General features: G+C 47.0%; 1 pseudogene; it reads left to right on the top strand.

Annotated features, from left to right (window-relative positions):
* The first annotated feature begins 16,961 nt into the window (after nucleotides 1–16,961).
* LOC119625929 (elongation factor 1-alpha 2-like) lies at nucleotides 16,962–24,856 on the top strand (annotated as a pseudogene).
* The last annotated feature ends 1,931 nt before the right edge of the window (nucleotides 24,857–26,787 follow it).

Below are 26,787 nucleotides of genomic sequence, written 5' to 3'. Positions count from 1 at the left end.
GACCCATGGGCTAAATCCAATCACAAAAGGTCTGGATTTAGCTGGAATAATGCTTTTATGAAATTTGAGACACCATTAAAAAGTTAGGTCTGACAACACTGGAATGGGTTTATGCCCTTTATGTGGTCTCTTAGCCACTAAAGCCAATTAAAGGTAAAGTCAGTTACCTTTCATTCTGCCTTTCATACTATTTGAGCAGTCATTTGTCTTCACAGTAAAAAAATACTTCAGTCAGCTGTGGTGACTCACACCGGCAATCTCAGCACTTTGGGAGGCCGAGGCAGGTGGATCACCTGAGGTCAGGAGTTCGAGACCAGCCTGACCAACATGGCAAAACCCTGTCTCTACCAAAAAAAAAAAAAAAAAAAAAAAAATTAGCCAGGCATGCGTGGTGGCACACACCTGTAATCCCAGCTACTCAAGAGGCTGAGGCAGGAGAATTGCTTAAACTTGGAGGGCAGAGGTTACAGTGAGCTGAGATCATGCCCCTGCACACTCCAGAAAAAAAAAAGAAAAAGAAAAAGAAAAATAAATGTACCCAGGATCTCTTAGCTATGAAAGATCAGGGCCAATATTTGAGCCTAGCTCCCCTGACTCTAAGACTAAGCGGTTTGTACCACATTAGAGCTGCCTCTAGGACCAGGGGGAAACTAAAATGCCAGCTCCCCAGGGCCAGGGGCTCTGATGCTTTCATTCACCAGTGACTAGAACAGTGCCTGGTACATGGTAGGTGCTCAATCATACTTGCTCAAAAACAAAATAAATGAATGCATAGATGAACATGACATGGTCTGTAGTCTATTACCATATCATAACTGCTAGCTCAAGAAGTCTGACCTACACGCTAGTAGAACCAGGAGGGAAGAGAGATGCTTCCTGCCCAGGGGCTCAGGGCAGCCTTCAGAAAGAGTGACCGATGGGTTGGGCCTTGGAGGATGAGATGCACTAGGTGGGGATATTAGGAGAGGTCGTTCTTGGCAGAGGGAAGCATGTTAGTAACAACCCGGAGGTGCGGAGAAAAGATGAGTCTCCTGAGGCCTCCCTGCAACTTAGTAGGTGGAATCAAGATTCAAATCCAGAAAACTCAACTCCAAAGCCCATGCTTGTAACCACTAACTACCTAGACTGCTTCCCATGCAGCAGATAGTGAGGGCTGACCCTGGGGCATTTCGGAGGAAGAACTGACAGAAGTGGGTGACAGAATGGATGACAGAGGGGAAGAAATTGAGAATGACTTCAGGTCACCAGTAAGTCACTCAATGAACAAGTAGTGAGCATCCACTCTGTGCCATGCCCTGGCTAGGAGTTAAAGTCAGCATTGAGTGAGACCCACCCCTGCCTACCAGAACTCACCGTGTGATAGGGGAGGTTGGCACACGTGCACATGACCAGGCCCGAGGGAAGTGGGGAGGCCCGAGGAAGGAAGAGGTTGTCTCCTGGCACAAATAATTACATGGTATTTATTCTGTCTCCTTCTCCTCCGCCAGGTACACAGCCTTCTTATTTGGCATCCCAGACACCACAGCAACAGACGGGGCATCTCGTCTTGCATGGCTGTGGGAGATCTGACTGGCCAAGGCAACGACCCTGTTGAGGGGGCAGGAATGCCAGCTTTGCCCACAGCACCACAGATTCTGTCCCCACTCCCTGAGAGTCACTTAAATCAGTTTGTTGGGTCAGATGGCCAGCAGCATTCCCTCTGCCTCTTTTTTTTTTTTTTTTTTTGAGATGGAGTCTCGCTCTGTCACCCAGGCTGGAGTGCAGTGGCTTGATCTCGGCTCACTGCAAGCTCCGCCTGCCGGGGTCATGCCATTCTCCTGCTTCAGCCTCCCGAGTAACTGGAACTACAGGCGCCTGCCACCATGCCTGGCTAATTTTTTGTATTTTTAGTAGGGACGGGCTTTCACCGTGTTAGTCAGGATGGTCTCGATCTCCTGACCTCGTGATCCACCCGCCTCGGCCTCCCAAAGTGCTGCGATTACAGGCGTGAGCCACCGCGCCCAGCCCCCTCTCCCTCTTCTAAAGCTGCTCTGAAATGGTTTCTCTAGGCAGAACTTCCCTACTCTGCCACGGACCATGCCGACTTGTGGCATTTCTGCTGCTGTTGGATCTACAGAATCCCAGAATATCAGATCTAAGGCACTGATAGAGCTTCTGGAACTGTGAACCTCAAATCCTATCCTTTAACCTGGGGAGCATCACCCCATGCGGTTGGGTGGACTCGGGGCTTCCTCAGAGTGGCGGGTTGAAACTCTTGTAAACTGTGCCATGGTCTGGGTGGTAGAGGGAACGAAAGACCTGGGAATGTGCCTATATATTGTTCTGTCACCTCTTTTTTTTTTTTTTTTTTTTTTTTGAGACGGAGTCTGGCTCTGTTGCCCAGGCTAGAGTGCAGTGGCCGGATCTCAGCTCACTGCAAGCTTCGCCTCCCGGGTTCACGCCATTCTCCTGCCTCAGGCTCTCTAGTAGCTGGGACTACAGGCACCCGCCACCTCGCCCGGCTAGTTTTTTGTATTTTTTAGTAGAGACAGGATTTCACTGTGTTAGCCAGGATGGTCTCGATCTCCTGACCTAGTGATCCGCCCATCTCGGCCTCCCAAAGTGCTGGGATTACAGGCGTGAGCCACCGCGCCTGGCCTTTTTCTTTTTTTTTTTTTTTTTTTTTTTTGAGATTGAGTGTTGTTCTGTTGCCCAGGCTGGAGTGCAGTGGTGTGATTTCAGCTCACTGCAACCTCCACCTCCCAGGTACAAGCGATTTCTCCTGCCTCACCCTCTTGAGTAGCTGGGATTACAGGTGCCTGCCACCATGCCCAGCTAATTTTTGTATTTTTAGTAGAGACAGGGTTTCACCATGTTGGCCAGGCTCGTCTCCAACTCCTGACCTCAAGTAATCCACCTGCCTTGGCCTCCCAAAGTGCTGAGATTACAGGCATGAGCCACCATGCCCAGCCTCTCCCCTTCTTTTTAACATAGATTCTAGTGTACAAGATGCACTATTGCTAACCTTACTTTTTCCCCCTAACTAATTTTGAAAAGCCTTCTTTATTACAGCTGCATAGTATTCCATTGTGTGTGAACCAGAATTTCAAAACCTATTTAGAGAGAAAGAAGGAAAGCTCACGGGTGTTTTTAAATAGAAAAATTGAGAAGCCCCAAATTTTTATCCAACTTCCTCCTTTTGATAAACAAGCAGACGTTCACAGGAGAGAGAACTACCATTTATTGAATACTTGATATGTGCCAGGTATGTTCACATATGTGACCTCAATGTATCCTCTCAATAGCTCCATGAAAGCTGGGTGTGGTGGTATGTGCTTGTAGTCCCAACTATTCGAGAAGATCGCTTGAGCCTAGGAGTATGAGTCCAACCTGGGCCACATAGCGAGAATGGCCTTTTAAAAAAAGTTATGGCCGGGCGCAGTGGCTCAAGCCTGTAATCCCAGCACTTTGGGAGGCCGAGGCGGGCGGATCACGAGGTCAGGAGATCGAGATCATCCTGGCTAACACGGTGAAACCCCGTCTCTACTAAAAATACAAAAAACTAGCCGGGCGTGGTGGCGGGCGCCTGTAGTCCCAGCTACTTGGGAGGCTGAGGCAGGAGAATGGCGTGAACCCGGGAAGCGGAGCTTGCAGTGAGCCGAGATCGCGCCACTGCACTCCAGCCTGGGCGGCAGAGCAAGACTCCGTCTCAAAAAAAAAAAAAAAAAAAAGCAAAAACAAACCTCATATGATGTAGGAAGAATAAAGGCTAATGTGTGTAAGATACACTGCCTGGCACATGGTGCACACTTGTAAATATTGGTAATAATAGGACTAAGCATTGGACAAAGCTTTGGTGGGTTTGGTATTTGGGTTCCACAACGGAATCCGCTTTATTACAAAACACAATCTGAAGCATCCCGACTTATCTCCCAGAATCTGGATTTATTCCCACTTTCTGCGCCCATCACCCCTTGCACCTGGCCCCAGCACCAGGCAGCTCCAGGGCCAAGAGCCGCACTGGTAGCACCTTCTTTTGAACCCAGTCCTGGCTGGGTTTCCCATCCACGGGACACCCTAGATACCCGTGCCGGGACTTTAATGCTTCCCTCCAACGGCCGGCCTTGTAACAGACTCCAGGCCTGGGCCCGAGTGGACAGCGCCCCTAGCGGGTGAAGGCGCAAACAGCTTTCCAGGGGGCTCGGAAGCTCTGGGAGGAGGAGCCTTGGGTTGTGGAAACCTTAGAGGGACCTTTGGCAGTGTGGGCTTGGTTTTGTTTTGTTTTGAATTTTTATAAAGTTTTTCTGTTATAAAAATAATACACGCCATTGTAACAAAACAAATTGGATGGAAATACGAAAAGTCAATCTCTCTGTAGTTCCCTGCAATCTAAGGTTGGATTGTGCCACCTAATGTTGATTTTGGAATTTATTTATCCATGCCATTCACTATATATGTATATGTTGGGTTTTTTCTTTTATCGCTTTGTTACAAAGATGGAATGATATAATTTGCTTTGAACCTTTTTTTTTTTTTTTTAGATACTGGCTCCCACTCTGTCCCCAGACTACAATGTAGTGGCATTACCTTGGTTCACTGCAACCTTGACCCACTGGGCTCAAATAATCCTCCTACCTCAGCCTCCCAAGTGGCTGGAACTAGAGTGGAACTAGAGGCTCTGCCACCATACTCAGCTAACCAAGTTTTTAATTTTTTGTAGAGATGGGGGTCTCAACTATGTTGCCTAGACTGGCCTTTTTTTTTTTTTTTTTTTTTGAGACGGAGTCTTGCTCTGTTGCCCAGGCTGGAGTGCAGTGGCGTGATCTTGGCTCACTGCACCCTCTACCTCCCTGGTTGAAGTGATTTTCCTGCCTCAGCCTCCCGAGTAGCTGGGATTACAGGTGCCCACCACCACACCCGGCTAATTTTTGTATTTTTGTATTTTTAGTTTCACCATGTTGGGCAGGCTGGTCGCTAACTCCTGATCTCAGGCAATCCGCCTGCCTCAGCCTTCCAAAGTGCTGGGATTATAGGTATGAGCCACTATGCCTGGCCCCAACCCTCTCAATATTCCTCAAGGGCTAACTGAAGCAGAATTGGAACCCTAACCCAGCTCCTCGGAGTGTTTTCCTTTGGACCATGCAGTTCCATCACCTCTGTTCTGCTGGGTGGTTCCAGGCAGGAACACAGACAACTTTGTACAGAGGAAAGTTGACTTTGCATGCTATAGCTCTGGGATAAGCTCTCTCTGCTTCCCAGTGTGGTTTCAAAGTCTGGTTCACGGATTTTAGTGCTTGTGGTCTGTTGACGTTTTTGGATCCGTAGGAGTACAGTTTTCATCAAGCTTGAAAAAAATTTGGCCTTTATTTATTTGTTTATTTATTTATTTATTTATTTTGAGATGGAGTCTTGTTCAGTTGCCCAGACTGGAGTGCAGTGGCACGATCTCGGTCACTGCAAGCTCTGCCTCCCGGGTTCACACCATTCTCCTGCCTCAGCCTCCCGAGTAGCTGGTACTACAGGTGCCTGCCACCACACCCTGCTAATTTTTTTTTGTATTTTTAGTAGAGACGGGGTTTCACCATGTTAACCAGGATGGTCTCGATCTCCTGACCTCGTAATCCACCCACCTCGGCCTCCCAAAGTGCTGGGATTACAGGCCTGAGCCACCGCAGCTGGCCGGCCATTATTTATTTAAATATTTTTTCTCTTTCCTTTCCCTCTACCTCCTTCGGGGACTTCATTTACACATATATTGGGCTACTTGAAGTTGTTGCAAAGCTCCCTGATGCTCTGTAACTATTTTTAAATCTTTTTTTTTTTTTTAAATCTATTTCATTTTGGATGCTTTCTATTGCTATGCCTTCAAGTTCACCAATCTTTTCATTGGCAGTATCTAACCTGCTGTCACTCCTAGCAAGGGTATTTTTCATTTTAGATGTTGTTGTTTTAATTTCTAGAAGTTTGAGTTGGGTCTTTGAAAAGTCTTCCATGTCCAGGCTGAGCATGGTGACTCACGCATGTAATCCCAGCACTTTGAGACGCCAAGGTAAGAGGATTGCTTGAAGCTGGGAGTTCAAGACCAGCCTGGGCAACATAATGAGACTCCCCACCTCCTGCCCATATCTACAAAATCTTCCATGTCTCTACTTAGCTTACTTAATCTTTCTTTTACCTGTTTGACCATGTGGGATACCGTATAGTTACAGTAACATTAATTCCCTTTTCTTTTTTTTTCTTTTTCTTTCTTCTATTTTTTTTTCTCAGCCCAAGCAAAATGCCATGGCATCCCTTTTCTATTAATTCTATCATCTGTATCATTTCCCAGTTTGCTTCTATTAATTTATTTTTCTTTTCATGTTAGGTCTTATTTACTTTCCTCTTTGCATACCTAGTAATTTGTGATTGGATGATGCCAGACATTGTGAATTTTACCTCTTTTGGTGCTAGATATTTTCGTATTCCTATGAATATTCTTGAAATTTGTTATGGGACACTTAAGTTACTTGGAAACAGTTTGATCCTTTTGAGGTTCACTTTCAGGCTTTTTTTTTTTTTTTTTTTTTTTTTTGAGATGGAGTCTCTCTCTGTCACCCAGGTTGGAGTGTAATGGCACAATCTCTGCTCACTGCAACCTCCACCTCCTGGGTTCAAGCAATTCTCCTTCAGCCTCCCAAATAGCTGGGATTACAGGTGCCTGCCACCATACCTGGCTAATTTTTGTATTTTTAGTAGAGAAGCGGTTTCGCCACATTGGCCAGGCCGGTCTTGACCTCCTGATCTCAAGTGATCCCCACGCCTCCACCTCCCAAAGTGCTGGGATTACAGGCATGAGCCACTGCGCCTGGCCAGACTTTGAGGCTGTTAGGTGAGACCAGAGCAGCCTTTATTCTGGGGTTCATTTGTCCCACTACTGAAACAATATACTTCTGAGGACTGTACCCAATCCCCCTGGAATAAAGAGGTTTTCTACTCTGCCTGGTGGGAACACAGAGTACTCCTGTTTCCATGTGAACGGTAGTGATTGTTTCCTGTGGTCCTTTCAGGTGGTTCTTCCCCAGCCTCAGGAAGCTTCCTTACAGGCATGTACTGAGCAGTGAAGAGGGAGCTCTCTGCAGCTCTCTGTAGCTCTCTCCTCTCCAGTACTCTGCCCTGAACTCCAGCCACCATGGCCTCCTTGGACTCTCAGCTCCAGCTGCTCAGCTCCCGAAGTCCATCAGCCTCCACCTGGGTGTGAGCCACCGTGCCTGGCCCCAACCCTCTTAATGCAGCTCCCTTCCACATGCCGCAGCTCAGAAACCCGTTCCAGGCAGCAAGGTGGGAGGGGCAATCATAAGACTCACCTCCTTTGTTTCCCCTCTCTCAGGAATCACTGTCCTGCACTGGTGAGGTCCAATATCAGAAAATCATTGCTTCCTAGATTTTGTCCAGTTCTTTCTGTTGTTTCAGTTGGGAGAATATATCTGGTCTCTGTTATCTCATTTTGGCCAGAAGCAGAAGTATATTTAATGCACTATTTTAAAGTTTTTTTTAAAGACTCTCTTAAGGCCGGGTGCAGTGGCTCACGCCTGTAGTCCCAGCACTTTGGGAGGCCAAGGCGGGCGGATCACTTTAGGTCAGGAGTTCGAGACCAGCCTGCCCAACATGGAGAAACCTCATCTCTACTAAAAATACAAAATTAGCCAGGCATGGTGGTGCATGCCTGTAGTCCCAACTACTTGGGAGGTGGAGGTGGGAGAATCGCTTGAACCCAGGAGGCAGAGGTCGCGGTGAGCCAAGATCATGCCATTGCACTGCAGCCTGGGCAACAAAAGCGAAACTCCATCTCAAAGAAAAAAAAGAAAAAAAAAAAGAAGAAAAAGGCCGGGTGTGGTGGCTCAAGCCTGTAATCCCAGCACTTTGGGAGGCTGAGACGGGCGGATCACGAGGTCAGGAGATTGAGACCATCCTGGCTAACACGGTGAAACCCCATCTTTACTAAAAAAATACAAAAAACTAGGCGGGCGCCTGTAGTCCCAGCTACTCCAGAGGCTGAGGCAGCGTAAACCCGGGAGGCGGAGCTTGCAGTGAGCTGAGATCCGGCCACTGCACTCCAGCCAGGGCGACAGAGCGAGTCTCCGTCTCAAAAAAAAAAAAAAAAGAAGAAAAAAAAGAGACTACCTTAGTCTGTTCAGGCTGCCGAAACAAAATACCATAAATTGGGTGCCTTATAAACAACAGACTTTTATTTCTTACAATTCTAGAGGCAGGAAGGTCCAAGAACAAAGTGCTGGCAGATTCGGTGTCTGGTGAGGGCCCTCTTCCTGATTCATAGAGGGTGACTTCTTGCTGTGTCCTGACATAGTACAAGGGGCTACTAGCTCTTGGAGGTCTCTTTGGTAAAGACACTAATCCCTATCATGAGGACTCCATCCTCATGACCTAATCACCTCCCAAACGCCCACCTCCTAATACCATCACCTTTGGGGTAAGGCTTATAATATATGAATTTGGAAGTACACAAACATTCATTGTATACTCAGGATCAACTAAGGAGAAGGGTTCTAGGACTGTGCAGTCTTTAAAATATCCCCTAAGCATAATCACAGAAAGATTTGGAAAACAACATAATTCAAGAGTCAGAGACCCAAGTCCCTTCTATTCCGTTTGGCATATGGGCTGATTTTCAGGCATGTTCAGGCTGGTCCTTGGTGCCATACCTGACTCATCTGTCTACAATTGCTACCTCTTTTCTCTCTCCTCCCATCCACTCATCAGGTATTCCTGCCCCCACCGTCCTCCACAGGTACCTGAAAAGTCCACATGCACACCAACCCCTTCTCCAAGCTGCAGGAGGTGGGATGTTGGAAACGCAGCATCCCACCCAGGAGAGGGGAGTCCTTGCAATAAACACACTGGACAGTGGTGGAGAGGTCTTGCCTAGGTACTTCCCCCACCCAAATCTTAAGCTGTTTCTTTTGAAATCATTACACACTCAAAGGCAAGTGTAAGAACAGCACACAGGGATTCACATACCACTTACCCAGATACCCCAATGGTGAAATCTTTTTTTTATTTTGAGATGGAGTCTCACTCTATTGCCCAGGCTGGAGTGCAGTGGCGTGATCTTGGCTCACTGCAGCCTCTACTTCCCAGGTTCAAGCGATTCTCCTGCCTCAGCCTCCCAAGTAGCTGGGACTATGGGCATGTGCCGCCACACCCAACTAATATTTGTGTTTTTAGTGGAGATGGGATTTCGCCGTGTTGGCCAGACTGGTCTTGAACTCCTGACCTCAGGTGATCTGCCTGCCTTGACCTCCCAAAGTGCTGGGATTATAGGCATGAGCCACCACACCCAGCGCCAATGATGAAATCTTGTGTAGTCATATTATAACATCAAAACCAGAAAACTGACGTTGCTCTTGGTGTATTACAATTAGTCTACAGACCTTACTCAGTTTTTACCATTTTTAAAAACTGCATTCGTGTCTGTGTAGTTTCTAGTTTTTTCCTATGTATAAATTTGTGTAACCAACACCACAGTTAAGAAACAGAACCATTCCATCACCTCAGAATCACAGCCTCATGCTACCTCTTTGTATTCTGAGCCGCCCTCACTCTGTCCCAGCTCCTCACCCCGGTCTTCTTCGTCCTCTGGCAACCACTAATCTGCTCTCCATATCTATAGTTGTGTCACTTTGAGATGTTATATAAACGGAATCACAAGGTAGGTAATCTTTTGACACTGGCTTTTTTTCACAAAGCCTAACACCCTTGATGTCCATCTAGGTTGCTGCGTGTATCATTAGTTCATTCCTTGCTATTGCTAGGGAGTATTCCATGGTGTGCATGTACCAGAGTTTGGTCAACCATTTTCCTACTGAAGAGTTGTTTCCAGTATTTTGTTATTACAAATAAAGCTGCTGTAAACATTTCTCAGGCCGGGCACGGTGGCTCACGCCTGTAATCCCAGCACCTTGGGAGGTTGAGGCAGGCGGATCATGAGGTCAGGAGATCAAGACCATCTCCTGACTAACACGGTGAAACCCTGTCTCTACCAAAAATACAAAAAATTAGCCAGGTGTGGTGGTAGGTGCCTGTAGTCCCAGCTACTCGGGAGGCTGAGGCAGGAGAATGGCGTGGAACCCAGGAGGCGGAGCTTGCAGTGAGCCAAGATCGTGCCGCTGCACTCCAGCCCGGGTGACAGAGCGAGACTCCGTCTCAAAAAAAAAAAAAAAAATGTCTGCAGGTTTTTGTGTGAACTTAAATTTTAATTTATCTGGGATAACTACACAAGAATATAATTGCTGGGTTATATAATAAGTGCATATTTAGTCTTATAAGAAATTGCAGGCCGAGCGCGGTGTCTTACGCCTGGAATCCCAGCACTTTGGGAGGACAAGGCAGGTGGATCACCTGAGGTCAGGAGCTTGAGACCAGCCTGGCCAACATAGTGAAACCCTACTTCTACTAAAAATACAAAAATTAACCGGACGTGGTGGTGCACCTCTGTAATCCCAGCTACTCAGAAGGCTGAGACAGGAGAATCGCTTGAACCCAGGAGGCGGAGGTTGCAGTGAGTCGAGATCACACCACTGCACTCCAGCCTGGGTGACAGAGAGAGACTCCATCTCAAAAAAGAAATTGCCAAACTGTTTTCCAAAATGTCTATACGTTGTTACATTTCCATATATATATAACTTTTATAATCACAGGAAAAAATAAGATTTTCTTTAAAGAAGAAAAAGGCTCTTCTTCTTTAAGGGATTAGTGGCTCACGCCTGTAATCCTATCACTTCAGGAGGCCGAGGTAGGAGGATCACTTGAGCCCAGGAGGTATAGGCTACAGTGAACTGTGATTGCGCTACTACACTCCAGCCTGGGCAATAGAGTGAGAACCTGCCTCAAACAATCAATCAATCAATCAATCAATCAATAAAAAGAAAAAGAGAATAATCCAATGAAAATATACTAACTTAACCGTGATTAGTCTGTGGTGGTTGTAGGATCTTGAATAATTTGGTTTTCTTCTTTCTGTAACCTTTATATTAAGCACGTATTTCTTTTACATTGTTTTTTTTTCAAGCCCAAATATTAACGTCAGGGGAAAATAGACAGGCCTACAAAGATGTGATATTAGGTCAACTTCAATGAAAGAGTGAGTCCAACCCCCTGTCTTGTACTCTCTTACCTCATTCCCAGCTGCAAGGATGATGGAAAGATACTTTAGTCTGGTTCTAGACAAAACTTGCCAATTCCAGCCAGGTGCAGTGGCTCACACCTGTAGTCCCAGGACTTTGAGAGGCTGAGGTGGGAGGACTGCTTGAGCTCACAAGTTTGAGATCAGCCTAGGCAACATGGTGAAACCCCATTTCTAAAAAACAAGCCAAAAAAAAAAAAGATTTCCAGTTCCCTGAACTTTCACGAAAGACCCTTTGCCAGGCCCTGAAGGACGCAAAGGTAACTGAGACACGGCCCTTGCCCTGTAAGATCCCCTAATCTAGGCCGGGCGCGGTGGCTCACGCCTGTAATCCCAGCACTTTGGGAGGCCGAGGCGGGCGGATCACAAGGTCAGGAGATCGAGACCATGGTGAAACCCCGTCTCTACTAAAAAATAGAAAAAAATTAGCTGGGCGCAGTGGCGGGCGCCTGTAGTCCCAGCTACTCGGGAGGCTGAGGCAGGAGAATGGCGTGAACCCGGGAGGCGGAGCTTGCAGTGAGCCGAGATTGCGCCACTGCACTCCAGCCTGGGCGACAGAGCGAGACTCCGTCTCAAAAAAAAAAAAAAAAAAAAAAAAAGATCCCCTAATCTAATAAAGTGTCCAGAACTGGCTTTTCTGTTTGTTTGTTGCTTGTTTGTCTGTTTTTAAAAACAGGATCTTCCTCTGTTGCCCAAGTTGGAGTTCAGTGGTGCGATCATAGCTCACTATAGCCTTGACCTCCTGGGCTTAAGTGATTCTCCTGCCTCAGCCTCCCAAGTAACTGGGACTACAGGTGTGAGTCACTGCACCAGGCCCCAGTATTGGCTTTCCTTAGAGCTAGAAGCAGTTTTAGCTGGGAGCTGAAGTCTTAGACCAAATCAAAGTGCTCGAAAGTAGGCAGGGCGCAGTGGCTCACGCCTGTGATCCTAACACTTGGGAAGGCCGAGGCAGCCGGATCACTTGAGGTCAGGAGTTTGAAACCAGCCTGGCCAACATGGTGAAACCCTATCTCTACTAAAAATACAAAACAAAAAATTGGCCGGGCATGGTGGCAGGCGCCTGTAATCCCGGCTACTTGGGAGGCTGAGGCAGGAGAATTGCTTGAACCCGGGAGGTGGAGGTTGCACTGAGCCAAGATCACTCAGTGATCTAAAAGTAGAATTTAAGGAATCATCAAGCCAGTGGAAAAGGCTTTTGGAAGGAGGGAAGAAAGAAAAGAAGAAGAGGAGTTGTTGATGTTTTACAAGAAGAATCTAAAGCAGCAGATTGCCAATGGTGGGATTTCTGGCACTCTAATGGGCAGGTGCACAGAAAGATTTCCCAGACAATTAGGTCACTACCAACTTCGCCCTGGCCAAAAGCTCAGCCCTGTATTTTTTAAAGTCCAGACACCAGAAAAACCTCTTGAGAGGTAAAATGACATTTCTGACACAATAGGGAATTAGGACAGCAAAGAATCAGCATCTTCAAAAACCACATATTAGATACTTATTTACATATTTCCACAGGCCAGTGTCATAACAAATATAGACCTTCCTACAGTACTTTACAGTTTATAAAGCCACTTTACTGCTCATCTGCTCTTCACAATAATTCTGTAAGGGCAGCTATTACCGTCCTTCTCTTAGTGGTGAGATAATGAGGCTCAGAGAGGTAAAGTAACTTGCCCAAGGTCACACAGCCAGGAAGTGGTGAAGCTGAGACCTGGTGCCTGGTCTTTGGATGCTAAAGCCAGTTTCCTTCCCAATACTCCACAGATGCTCTCAGAAGCACGGCCTTAAAGGCCAGAGATGGGTGTCATAGGGCCTCACTTTACCTTTTATGAACTTGTGGGAGTTATGGCCAAGAAATTACATCAATACACCAAGATGCAAAATAATTCATGGAAAACAAAGCTTACAGGAAGGTGAAATTAGCTACATTACCCATCCATCCCTATCACTACCTGTAACCTAAGGGGAAAGACCAGAATTGGTGACGATGTGATCAGAAAAGTGTTGTAATAGCAGCCCCCCAGGCATCCACGGCCTTCAGTGTCCTTGGTTTTAAGATCATTTTTCTCTGCAGTTTGTGGCAAGAGCGCCCCCATGTGTTTCTTTCTTTCTTTCTTTCTTTTGAGATGGAGTCGCCCAGGCTGGAGTGCAATGGCCCATCTCAGCTCACTGCAACCTCTACTTCCCGGGTTCAAGCAATTCTCGTGCCTCAGACCCTTGAGTAGCTGGGATTACAGGCATGCGCCACCACACCCGGCTAATTTTTTTGTTTTTAGTAGAGATGGGGTTTCCCCATGTTGGCCAGGCTGGTCTCAAACTCCTGACCTTAGGTAATTGGCCTGCCTTGGCCTCCCAAAGTGCTGGGATTACAGGCATGAGCCACTGGGCCAGTTTTAGTTATCGGCAGGGTGTGGTAGCTCATGCCTGTAATCCTAGCACTTTGGGAGGCCAAGGCGGGCCAATCACTTTCGGTCGGGAGTTCGAGACCAGCCTGGCCAACGTGCAGAAACCCCATCTCTACTAAAAATGCAAAAATTAGCTGGATGTGGTGGTGCCTGCCTGGAATCTCAACTACTCGGGAGGCTGAGGCACGATAATCGCTTGAACCTGGGAGGCAGAGGTTGCAGTGAGCCGAGATTGTGCCACTGCACTCCAGCCTGGGTGACACGGTGAGACTCCGTCTCAAAACAAAACAGCTCAGTTTTATTTTGAATACAGTGAATATAGATAGCTCTAATCCACATAATCAAATCCCTGTGGAGTCCCTTTAGGAGAGTAAAGGGTTCCCAAGAGCAGAAAGTTGGAGAATCACCATATCAGATCACTCCTTTTTCCATAATCTTCTTGGAAAGCCCCGTCTCTACTAAAAATACAAAAATTAGCCAAGCATGGTGGTGCGTGCCTGTATTCCCAGCTACTTAGGAGGCTGAGGCACGATAATTACTTGAACCCTTGAGGTGGAGGTTGTGGTGAGATGAGATCGCGCCACTGCACTCCAGCCCAGGCAACAGGGTGAGACTCTGTCTCAAAAAATAAAAATAAAAATAAATAAATAAATAAAATATGACATTTTTTTAAAAATTAAAAATGTAACTATTTTAAAATAGCAGTATAAACTCCCTACATATTAACATATCACTTTTTTTGTTTTGTTTTTGATTTTGAGACAGAGTTTCGCTCTTGTTGCCCAGACTGAAGTTCAGTGGCGTGATCTTGGCCCACCGCAACCTCTGCCTCCTGAGTTCAAGCGATTCTCCCGCCTCAGCCTCCCGAGTAGCTGGGATTACAGGCATACGCCACAACGCCCAGCTAATTTTGTATTTTTAGTAGAGACGGGGCTTTCTCCATGTGGATCAGGCTAGTCTCGAACTCCCAATCTAAAGTGATCCACCTGCCTCGGCCTCCTTAACTGCTGGGATTACCGGCGTGAGCCACCGCGCCCAGTCAACATAACACTTTTAATGTGTGAAGAATAACTATTTCCCAAAACAAAAAAATCATAGAAGGGTGGCATTGTTTTATATTCTTGCAGATCTCTTTACTGTCTGGCTTAATAGAAGACAGCTGGATTCTCATATCTGCTTCTTCAGCCCATTACAATTTTACATGTCACGTAGCCCCTAGGAAACACCACTGTGCACTCATGGGAGAATGAGAGGGAAAATAATGTCTTAGCATTGTTACAGAAATAGTTTCGATCTTGGAAACCCTTAGGCCTCTGTGGGTCCCTAGACTACTCTTTGGGAACTGCTTATCTAATGTATATTCAAAACTACTTTGTAAACATTCCTATAGTAGCAAAAGTCAGGAGGCCTGTGTTCTAGTCCTGTCTCCGAATGACCTGGTTAGTTTTCTTGAGGAAGCCACCTGGTCTCTGTTCTGTTTTATCCTCCACTATGCCTCAGGGCTTAGCACAGCACTCTAATTACAGCTGAAATAAACAAATAGCCAGGATATCCCAGCTGGCGGGACTGATGTGGTAACCTATATGTTCTACTGACTTTTTTAGTAGCCTCATTTTTACCAGTGCTGAAAGAAGCGCAAAGTTCCCAGGTGTAACCATCCGTCATAGCTACCATTTACCACAGGGTAGCATTCAAGGGCTTGAACCTGGGTTCAAATCCTGGTTCTGCTGTTTATTAGCTGTATGATCTCAAGCTAGTTCATTTCTCTCTTACAACAGAGTGAGACCCTGTCTCAAAAACTAAAAATAAAAGAATAATAAAAATTAGGCTGGGCACAGTGGCATACACCTGTAATCCCAGCTACTTGGGAGGCAGAGGTTGGAGAATCGTTTGAACCTGGGAGCTGGAGGTTACAGTGAGCCAAGATGGGGCCACTGCACTCCAGCCTGGGTGAAAGAGTGTGACTCCGTCTCAAAAATAAAAAAATAATAATAATAATTAAAATTAAAAAAATAAAACTTCATTGAGTTGTTGCAAGGATTAAATGAGATAATCTGAGTTAAGTGCTTAAAACAACACCAGATACATGGTGAGCATTACGTAAGTGTTTGCTGCTATTGCTAATTTAAAGTCTTGCTGACCATGTGGTAGGCCCATGTGCCAGGCTAGGCACTTTATGAATGGCCCTGGGTCACTTTGACTCTAAAACTTGCTCTTAAAGAAAAACCAGGCTGGGCACGATGACTCACGCCTGTAATCCACGCCTGTAATCCCAGCACTTTGGGAGGCTGAGGCAGGTAGATTGCTTGAGGTCAGGCATTCGAGACCAGCCTGGCCAACATGGTGAAAACCCATCTCTACTAAAAATACAAAAAATTAGCCAGGCATGGTGGCAGGCACCTGTAATCAATCTCAGCTACTCTGGAGGTTGAGGCAGGAGCACTGCTTGAATCTGGGCGGTGGAGGGTGCAGTGAGCCGAGATTGCACCACTGCACTCCAGCCTGAATGACAGAGCAAGACTCCATCAGAAAGAAAAGAAAGAAAAGAAGAAAGAAATAGGAAGGAAGGAAGGAAGGAAGGAAGGAAGGAAGGAAGGAAGGAAGGAAGGAAGGAAGGAAGGGCCTAATTTTTCAAGTAATATATTCTATTATTTTAAAAATTTGGGTCAGGGATGGTGGCTCACACCTATAATCCCAACACTTTGTGAGGCCAAGGCAGGTGAACTGCTTGAGCTCAAGGGTTTGAGACTGGCCTGGGCAATATGACAAATCTCTGTCTCTACTAAAAATACAAAAATGAGCCAGGTGTGATGGCATGTGCCTGTGGCCCCAGCTACTTGGGGCGCCGAGGAAGGAGGATTGCTGAAACCCAGTAGGCCAAGGAGGTCGAAGTTGCAGTGAGCCATGTTTATGCCATTGTACTCCAGCCTGGATGACAAAGTAAGACCTTGTCTCTGAAAATTAAAACTTAAATTTAAAAATTCAAAGTCTTCTCCATCACACTGCCCGGTTACTGTCCCTTCTGACTCTTGACTTACTTGGGAACTTACATGAGCAGTGACTCATGCCTGTAATCCCAGCACTTTGGGAGGCCGAGGCGGGTGGATCATGAGGTCAGGAGCCCGAGACCAGCCTGACCAACATGGTGAAACCCTGTCTCTACTAAAAATACAAAAATTAGCTGGGCTTGGTGGCATGTGCCTGTAATCCCAGCTACTCATGGGGCTGAGCCAGGAGAATCACTTGAACTCAGGAGGTGGAGGTTGCAGTGAGCCAAGATCACGCCACTGTATTCCAGCCTGGGTGACAGAGCAAGACTTTGTTAAAAAAAAAAAAAAAAAAAAAAAAAAAAAAAAAAAAAAAAAAAAGTGTCCCTGGAGTTCTTCTTCTCACTCCTAGTCTAGATGAGCAAAGGCTCCTTCACATACTTCTGGGTGCTGGACAAGCTAAAGGCTGGGTGGGAACGTGGCTATATTTGTCCATTCTCACACTGCTAATGAAGACATACCTGAGACTGGGTCATTTACAAAGGAAAGAGGTTTAATTGACTCACAGTTCAGCATGGCTGGGGAGGCTTTAGGAAACTTACAATCATGGCAGAAGGGGAAGCAAACATGTCCTTCATGTGACGGCAGGAAGGAGAATGAAAGCCAAGCAAAGGGGGAAGCTCCTTAAAAGAACCATCAAATCTTGTGAGAACTTACTATCACAAAAATAGTATGAAGGAACCGCCCCCATGATTCAATTACCTCCCACCGGGTCCTTCCCACCACAGGTGGGGATTGTGGGAACTACAGTTCAAGATGAGATTTGGGTGGGGACACAACCAAACCGTAACGGTGGCATCACCATCGACATCTTTCTGTAGAAGTTCGGGGCAAAGCAATGCTATGTCACCATCATTGATGCCATGGGTCACTGTGACTTCATCAAACACATGATCACAGGCACCTTACAGCTACCATCAGGGTTGCCTCGGCCCTGCTGTGGGGATGGGCAGGGGGTGTCCCAGGCCAGCTCTGAGCTGGGCCTACCTCTCTCAGGCTAGGCAGACTGTGCTGTGCTGATTTTGGCAAGCGGTGTAGGAGAGTGTGAGGCTGGCATCTCCAAGAACAAGCAGATGTGTGAACACACACTGTTGGCCTATACACTGGGCGTGAAGCAGCTCACTGCGGCAGTCAACAAGATGGACATCACAGAGCCACCTTACATTAGTACATGCTTTGAGGAGATCAGCAAGGAGGTGAAGGCTTATATCAAGAAGATTAGTTACAACTCCCAGACTGTGCCCTTCGTGCCCATCTCAGGCTGGCATGGGGACAACATGCTGGAACCTGGCAGGAAGGTGAGGGCCAGCTGGGCAGGACCAATTAAATGAGACTTGCCCATTAAAATATTTGAGCTTCTCCTGTAATAAATATCCAGTATTCACAGTGTGCTCATGGACTGATCACTGGGAACGATCTCCATCCCCTTTTGGTGGATGCTTTGACCTCCATTTTACAGATGAGTGAAATTAGTACACCCGAGACTATATAATCAGTAAGCATAAAACTGTGCGGACTGATGTTGTGGCCACTAGGTATGTGTGGCTATTTAAATTACTAATATGAAATCAAATGAAATAATTCCTTAGCTACATTTCAAGTGCCCAGAAACCACATATGGCTCTCATATTGAACAGTGAGTACAGTAGCAGAATATTTACATCGTTGCAGAAATTTCCACTGGGCAGTGCTGGCTGGGTCTAGAGTTCTAGCCCATGCTTACAGCATCTAAGCTATCCCACCTTAGGCAGTGTGGGCGCAATATAAATGTGTCTAAGACACAGTCCCTGTGTGATCCCTGAGCACAGTTCCTGTGCTCAGGGATCCCACGTTCAAGTAGATTTTGACATCTCTAGACAAGTACCTCCCTACCAAAAGAGTTGAGTTCTAACATCAGACCTGAATTCAAGCCCCAACTTCATCCTTTGCCCACAGTAAAGGAGCAGCTGAGGTTTAATATTAATGCTCTGGGACTTTGGGCTCACTTCACAGGGTTGTAAGAATTAAACAAAAGACTTCACGTGGATATCCGCTGACACAGACAGTTGGTGCTCGCAGGCTAATTGGTATTAGTATATCTGCCTAAAGCCTACCTTTTCTATAATTGACTTGAGAATTCTTAGCCTTTTCCTCCATGTGTACATAGCTATCTTTTTCTGATTATAAAATTAATGTCTAACATCTTTACAATAAGCATTTCGTGCAGATATGAAGCATAAACTGCCACCCCACGACTTATAGATAACCTATTTATAGATAACCTAGTTATAGTTTACCTAGTTATAGATAACCTAGTTAGTTTCCATGCAATTCTTTCTAGGTATTCACAGCTGGACTCGAACTACACATAATGCTCTATACACATTTTTTTTTTTTTTTTTTTGAGACGGAGTCTCTCTCTGTCACCCAGGCTGGAGTGCAGTGGCCGGATCTCAGCTCACTGCAAGCTCCGCCTCCCAGGTTTACACCATTCTCCTGCCTCAGCCCCCCGAGTAGCTGGGACTGCAGGCGCCCGCCACCTCGCCCGGCTAGTTATTTGTATTTTTTAGTAGAGACGGGGTTTCACTGGGTTAGCCAGGATGGTCTCGATCTCCTGACCTCGTGATCCGCCCGTCTCGGCCTCCCAAAGTGCTGGGATTACAGGCTTGAGCCACCGCGCCCGGCCTCTGTACACATTTTTAAAAATTCCCTGGCCATTTAAACTGTTGGAGAGTTAATGGGTGTTTTGTATCACATCTCAGTAGGTAGGTAGTTTGGCTATATCCATGATTCACGGTAAATGGCAATTAATGATTTAAGACTGAGTGCTTTACGTGTATACAACCCCATGAGGAGGGCATTTTATTCCCAGGTGAAGTAAGAAAACTAGGACACAGTGCAGTTAGGGAATAGCCTAAGGTCACTAGCTTCTATTGTTTCTAATTTTATTAAAAACTGCCATAATTGGGCTGGGCATGGTGGCTTGTGCCTGTAATCCTATCACTTTGGGAGGCCAAGGTGGGAGGATTTCTTGAGCCCAGGAACCCAAGACAACAGTCGGCTAACATAGTGACAAAACATCTCTACAAACAAAAAAAAAGAAAGAAAGAAAACTTAGCCAGGCGCGATGGTGCATGCTAATGAGGAGGCTGGGATGGGAGGATTGCTTGAGCCTGGAAGGTCAAGGCTGCAGTGAGCCATGATCATGCCCCTGCATTCTAGCCTGGATGACAGAGTGAGGACACCGTCTCAGAAAACAAAAAAGCAAAACAAAAAAACTGCCATAATTAAGAATGTTAACTCTACTTAAAAAATTAAAACCTGCCGTAAGCATCTTGGTAAATAAATCTTTCCATGTGTCTTTGGTAGTGTAATTATAATCAGTTCCTAATGAAATAAATTCCTCGTGAACCACTGGGCATGGTGGCTCAAACCTGTAATCCCAGCACTTTGGGAGGCTGAGGCTGAAGCATTACTTGTGGCCAGGGGTTCAAGACTAGCGTAGGCAATGCAGCAAGACCATGCCTCTACAGGAGTTTCATTTTTTAAAAAAACGAAGCAAGGGTATGCATTATTTTTGGAGTCTTTTGACACAGATTGCCCAAGTGCCTTTGAGAAAGGACTAGACCTGCAGGGACAGAGTGTCCCTTCAAATGGTGACTGAGCGCCAGCGTGCCTGGCACTGTCCTTGGTGCTGAGAGTGCAGCAGTGAATGAGAAGCAACTCTGCTCTTGGAGCTCAGTCTCCTGGGAGACTGGGAAGGGACAATAAGGCAGATGGTGACTAAGTGCTTCAGAAAATTCTACAAAAAGGTGAAGGGACACAGTGTGGGAGAGTTACTGTACATCAGGTATTCAAGCAGGGGTGGGTTCTAAGATGACTTTAGAGCAGAAACCTGAGGCCTCGGTCCCTGTTTCCCATAACCTGAGTATTATCACACATCTCAGCTAGTGACACACATGAATTTCATCCCCATGTCCTCCCAGCATTTATTACGCACCTACTGTGTTCTAGATGCCAAAAGAACAAAGCATGTCAGCCTGCAGCTAGTGAGCTAGATATTCAACTTGTGGTTTACTGACCTCACAGGCTTGTAGTAGGGCTATGGGTTGGCATAGAACCAAGTGAGTCACCAAGTTCATCAAACCAACGGGTAAAGTTCATCACTACCTCACCCTGACTGCAGGCTCAGTGGGAAGAGGCTTGTATTTGGGTCTGGGGAGTTGGTCTCATTTTCAACTTCTTATCTGGTCAATGTCAGTCACTGGGCCCTGGGCAACCCACTTCTGATCCTCAATTCTCCTTTCTGAGAAAGACAAAATATTCCTCTTACAAACTTGAATTATTTATATAAAAGTGCTTACTAAAAAATGCTTTCAGAGCCTCATACCCACTACTCCTCCATCCCAAAAAGAGTTGAATATGAATAGAAACAGTAGCTTTATTCCTTGGGCTACCAATTTTTGAGTCCATGAGGCAAGATGTGCTTTGTGTGGCTTCTATACTGTGTGGCTCTGGTTCCCTGCCGTGGAAGGTTTCCCTTGTCTAGAGCCCTCTTCCCCCACCTGCCAAAGCCTTCCCTGATGCAATCACTGCATCCTCCGGTATCGGAGGGTCAACCAGCTACTGAGAGGCCTTGCTCTATTGTGCTAAGGTTGAAGTTGGCATTGTTTTTGATGCTGATGGGAGACTTAAGTTTTGAAGCCTAGAGATTTACTCCAGGACCTGTGGCTGGAAAGGAGAAGCATTTTATTGAGATTCTGACAGTGTGTTGGATCTAAGCCTATGTGTCTACCAACTCTGCTGCTGTGATAGTCCGGCTGCCCACTTAGCCCTTAATATCAGCCACCTTTGTTCCTTCTATACCTCTTCTGTCCTGTGTTTCCAGTTTTTGAAGGCAAAGATTATGTATCTGAGCTTTGCACTTGATCTTAGCCAAAATGCCAAGAAGCAATTGTCTGTAAGCTTTGGCCAGGGTTTTCAGATGAGTAAATATTATTTCTTCTTAAAAAGTGTGCGTAAAATGCATTGCCATACTGAAAATCATCCCCCGGAAGGTCTTACGTTCAACAGTGGTGGCTTTGCTTACAAGTCAGCATCCTTAGGAACAGTTTTGAGACCCTGAAGCACATTCTTTAGGGCACTGATACGGTTTGCCTCTGTGTCCCCACCCAAATCTCACCTTGAATTGTAATAATCCCTGTGTCAAGGGTGGGACCAGGTGGAGATAATTAAATCATGGGGGCGGTTTCCCCCATTATGTTCTCATGATAGTGAGTGAGTTCTCACGAGATCTGATGGTTTTATAAGGGGCTTTTCTCTCTTTGCTCGGCACTTCTCCTTCCTGCTGCCATGTGAAGAAAGATGTGCTTGCTTCCCCTTCCACCATGATTGTTAGTTTTCTGAGGCCTCCCCAGCCATGCAGAATTGTGAGTCAATTAAACCTCTTTTCTTTATAAATTATCCAGTCTTGGGTATCTCTTTATTAGCAGTGTGAGAGCAGACTAATATAGGCAACTTCACTGGGAAATGTCTGAGTCTTTAGAAACTTTAGTCTTAGTATTTATTTATTTATTTATTTATTTTTGAGACGGAGTCTCCCTCTGTCACCCAGGCTGGAGTGCAGTGGAGTGATCTTGGCACACTGCAACCTCTGCCTCCTGGGTTCAAGCGATTCTCCTGCCTTAGCCTCCCCGAGGAGCTGGGACTACAGGCACGAACAACCATGCCAGGGTGATTTTTGTATTTTTAGTAGAGACAGGGTTTTGCCAGATTGGCCAGGCTGGTCTTGAACTCCTGACCTCAGGTGATCCACCCACCTCGGCCTCCCAAAGTGCTGGGATTACAGGCATAAGCCACTGTGCTGGGCTGTCTTAGTTTTTAGAATGAGTGTTAGAGGCCAGGCATGGTGGCTCATGCCTATAATCCCAGCACTTTGGGAGACCAAGGTGGGTGGATCACCTGAGGTCGGGAGTTCAAGGCCAGCCTGGCCAACATGGTGAAACCCCATCTCTACTAAAAATACAAAACTTAGCCTGGCACGCTGGCATGCACTTGTAGTCCCAGCTACTTGGGGAGGCTGAGGCAGGAGAATCACTTGAACCCGGGAGGCGGAGGTTGCAGTGAGCCGAGATTGTGCCACTCTACTTCAGCCTGAGTGACAGAGTGAGACTGCATTAAAAAAAAAAAAAGAAAAGAAAAGAAAAAAAAGAATGAGTGTTAGAGTATTTGAATTTTACTTTTATTCTTACTCCTGACACTTATTTAACTTGCTGTACGTTAACAAGTCCCTCCCTTCTCTGGACCTCAGTTTCTCCACCTGTGTAATGAACAGATAGAATGGGATCTAAGGGATATTCAGATTCCAGGAATCTCTGCTTTCTGAAATATATTAGCTTGATGCAGGGAGCCAATCTCACAGTGCTTGTGAGATTTAATCATAATCACTTAGCAAGTGCACAGTAGATGTCATGAGATGGCTCATGTGTGGTCTTTTGTGTCTTTACAATAGCCCATAAGGTAGATGGTGAGATCTCTGTTTCCCAGATGGGGAAACCAAGGTTGAGAATGCATCCCTTGAGGTTCATGTTAATTGCAGGCTGGGTCCTGGATCAGATCCACGCCTTCTCTGGGCTGAATAAGCCGCACATTTGGTGGCTTTTGCAGATGCCCTCATTTGAAGGCTGTAAGGTCACCAGGAAGGAAAGGAATGTGGCAGGCATGACAATGCTAAAAGCACTGGACTCAATCACACTGCTACCCACTCCACAGACAAGCCCGTGCAGCTGCCCCCGAAAGGCGGGTACAAGACTGGGGGTAAGTTCATGCCTTGTGGAGGTGCTTGGGGTTGGGGGCCTACTGGGGTCTGGTTGCTGATGGCCCTGAGTGCTCTGTCCCTCCAGGTATTGGCACTGTGTTTGTGGGGCAGGTGGAAACAGGCATAGTGGTGACCTTCGCCCCATGTAACATCACCATGGAAGTCAAGTCTGTGGAGATGCACCAAGGCCCTGCCTGGTGACAAGGTGGGCTTCCATGTGAAGAACGTATCAGTAAAGGACATCAGGCGAGGTGACCTGGCAGGACAGCAAGAATGACCCGCCCTCAGAGGTGGTGAGCTTCGTCTCCCAGATGAGACGCCCACGGAGGGGCATGTCCTGCTGCTCCTAGGGCTGCTGGCTCACTCAGAGTGGTCACAGGGCATGGGCTCTGTATTAGGCTCTTGACCACTGTGGAGGTGGAGCCAGACTGCCTGGGTTAGAATTCTTCCTCTGCCTCTTACTTGCGTGCACTCTTGAACAAACCAAGGTACTTCAATTAATCTATTAGTTTCCACAATACCAACTTGAAAAGCAATATTTCTTTTTTTCCTTTTTTTTTTTTTTTTTTGAGAAGGAGTCTCACTCTTGCCGAGACTGGAGTGCAGTAGCAGGATCTCAGCTCACAGTAACCTCGCCTCCCAGGTTCAAGTGATTCTCCTGCCTCAGCCTCCCGAGTAGCTGGGACTACAGGCACGTGCCACCAAGCTCAGCTAATTTTTGTATTGTTAATAGAGATGGGGTTTCACCATGTTGGCCAGGCTGGTCTTGAACTCCTGACCTCAAGTGATCCACTCACCTCGGCCTCCCAAAGTGCTGGGATTACAGGCATGAGCCACCGTGCCTGGCCGAAAAGCAGTATTTCTTAAACCAGGTGTTTTACAATCACCTGGGAAAGTGTTTCAAAAATACAGATTCTGGGGCTGGGCACATGTTGGCCAGGCCAGACATGGCGAAACCCCGTCTCTACTAAAAATACAAAAATTAGCTGGGCATGGTGGCATGTGCCTGTAATCCCAGCTACTAGGGTGGCTGAGGCAGGAGGATCGCTTGAACCTGGGAGGCGGAGGTTGCATTGAGCAGAGATCCTGCCACTGCACTCCAGCTTTGGCAACAGAGTGAGACTCCATCTCAAAAAATTAAAAAATAAAATGTGCCCAAGGCGCCTGACCTCTTAGTTGGTCAGGGTCACCTCCTTTGGATGGGGCTTAGCTTATGCCCCCCTTTCTCCCCTCCCCATCCCACCCTGGCCTCCAGGTGATCATTCTCAACTACTTTGGCTGCACCACAGCTGGCTACTCACTAGTTTTGTACCGCCACACAGCCCACATTGCCTGCAAGTTTGCAAACCAGCACTTGGGCAAGAAAGTGGAAGATAACCCCAAAGCTTTGAAGTCTGGGAACTTGGCCATCGCCCAGATGATCCCGGGCAAGCTCATGTGTGTGGAAAGCTTCTGAGACAACCTGCCCCTCAGTAAGGCCCAACCGCACCTGGCCACCGGGGCTGCCCCTTCCTTCTTCTGGGTCCAGGAAGCCAGTTGGCCACCTGAGGCAGGCAGTGGAACCTAGTCGCAAGGATCTGAGAGCCAGGTTAGAAGAGCCCACAGAGAGAAAGGGGCTTTCCCAGTGTCACACAGCAAGATGGGGGTGACTCTGAAGGCTTGCTATTCAAAGTGTTCATGGACCCACTTCACAGGCATGCTCTGGGAGTTAGAAATGCAGAGTCTGGGCCTGGCGCAGTGGCTCATGCCTGTAATCCCAGCACTTTGGGAGGCCGAGGCGGGCGGATCATGAGGTCAGGAGATCGAGACCATTCTGACTAACACGGTGAAAGCCCATCTCTACTAAAAATACAAAAATTTAGCCAGGTGTGGTGGTGGGCACCTGTAGTCCCAGCTACTCGGGAGGCTGAGGCAGGAGAATGGTGTGAACCCGGGAGGCGGAGCTTGCAGTGAGCCGAGATCATGCCACTGCACCCCAGCCTGGGCGACAGAGCGAGACTCCGTCTCAAAAAAAAGAAGAGGGAGAGGGAATGCTGCTGGCTGTCTGACCCAACAAACAGATTTAAGTGACTCTCAGGGAGTGGGGACAGAATCCGTGGTGCTGTGGGCAAAGCTGGCATCCCTACCCTGTCAACAGGGTCCTTGCCTTGGCCAGTGAGATCTCCCACAGCCATGCAAGACAAGATGCCCTATCTGTTGCTGTGGTGTCTGGGATGCCAAATAAGAAGGCTGTGTACCTGGCGGAGGAGAAGGAGACGGAATAAATACCATGTAATTATTTGTGCCAGGAGACAACCTCTTCCTTCCGTGGGCCTCCCTCCTTCCCTCGGGCCTGGTCATGTGCACATGTGCCGACCTCCCCTATCACATGGTGAGTTCTGGTAGGCAGGGGTGGGTCTCACTCAACGCTGACTTTAACTCCTCGCCAGGGCATGGCACAGAGTGGATGCTCACTACTTGTTCATTGAGTGACTTACTGGTGACCTGAAGTCATTCTCAATTTCTTCCCCTCTGTCATCCATTCTGTCACCCACTTCTGTCAGTTCTTCCTCCGAAATGCCCCAGGGTCAGCCCTCACTATCTGCTGCATGGGAAGCAGTCTAGGTAGTTAGTGGTTACAAGCATGGGCTTTGGAGTTGAGTTTTCTGGGTTTGAACCTTGATTCCACCTACTAAGTTGCAGGGAGGCCTCAGGAGACTCATCTTTTCTCCGCACCTCCAGGTCATTACTAACATGCTTCCCTCTGCCAAGAATGACCTCTCCTAATATCCCCACCTAGTGCATCTCATCCTCCAAGGCCCAACCCATCGGTCACTCTTTCTGAAGGCTGCCCTGAGCCCCTGGGCAGGAAGCATCTCTCTTCCCTCCTGGTTCTACTGGAGCATAAGTCAGACTTCTTGAACTAGCAGTTATGATATGGTAATAGACTACAGACCATGTCATGTTCATCTATGCATTCATTTATTTTCTTTTTGAGCAAGTATGATTGAGCACCTACCATGTACCAGGCACTGTTCTAGTCACTGGTGAATGAAAGCATCAGAGCCCCTGGCCCTGGGGAGCTGGCATTTTAGTTTCCCCCTGGTCCTAGAGGCAGCTCTAATGTGGTACAAACCGCTTGGTCTTAGAGTCAGGGGAGCTAGGCTCAAATATTGGCCCTGATCTTCCATAGCTAAGAGATCCTGGGTACATTTCCTTTTCTTTTTTTTTTCCGGAGTGTGCAGTGGCACGATCTCAGCTCACTGCAACCTCTGCCCTCCAAGTTTAAGCAATTCTCCTGCCTCAGCCTCCTGAGTAGCTGGGATTACAGGTGTGTGCCACCACGCATGCCTGGCTAATTTTTTTTTTTTTTTTTTTTTTTTTTTTTTTTTTTTTTTAGTAGAGACA

This window comes from Chlorocebus sabaeus, chromosome 20, assembly GCF_047675955.1.
Source record: "Chlorocebus sabaeus isolate Y175 chromosome 20, mChlSab1.0.hap1, whole genome shotgun sequence".
Classification (NCBI taxonomy): domain Eukaryota; kingdom Metazoa; phylum Chordata; class Mammalia; order Primates; family Cercopithecidae; genus Chlorocebus; species Chlorocebus sabaeus.
Note: the sequence above shows the minus strand (reverse complement) of the source record. Positions and strands in the feature narration are given on the sequence as shown.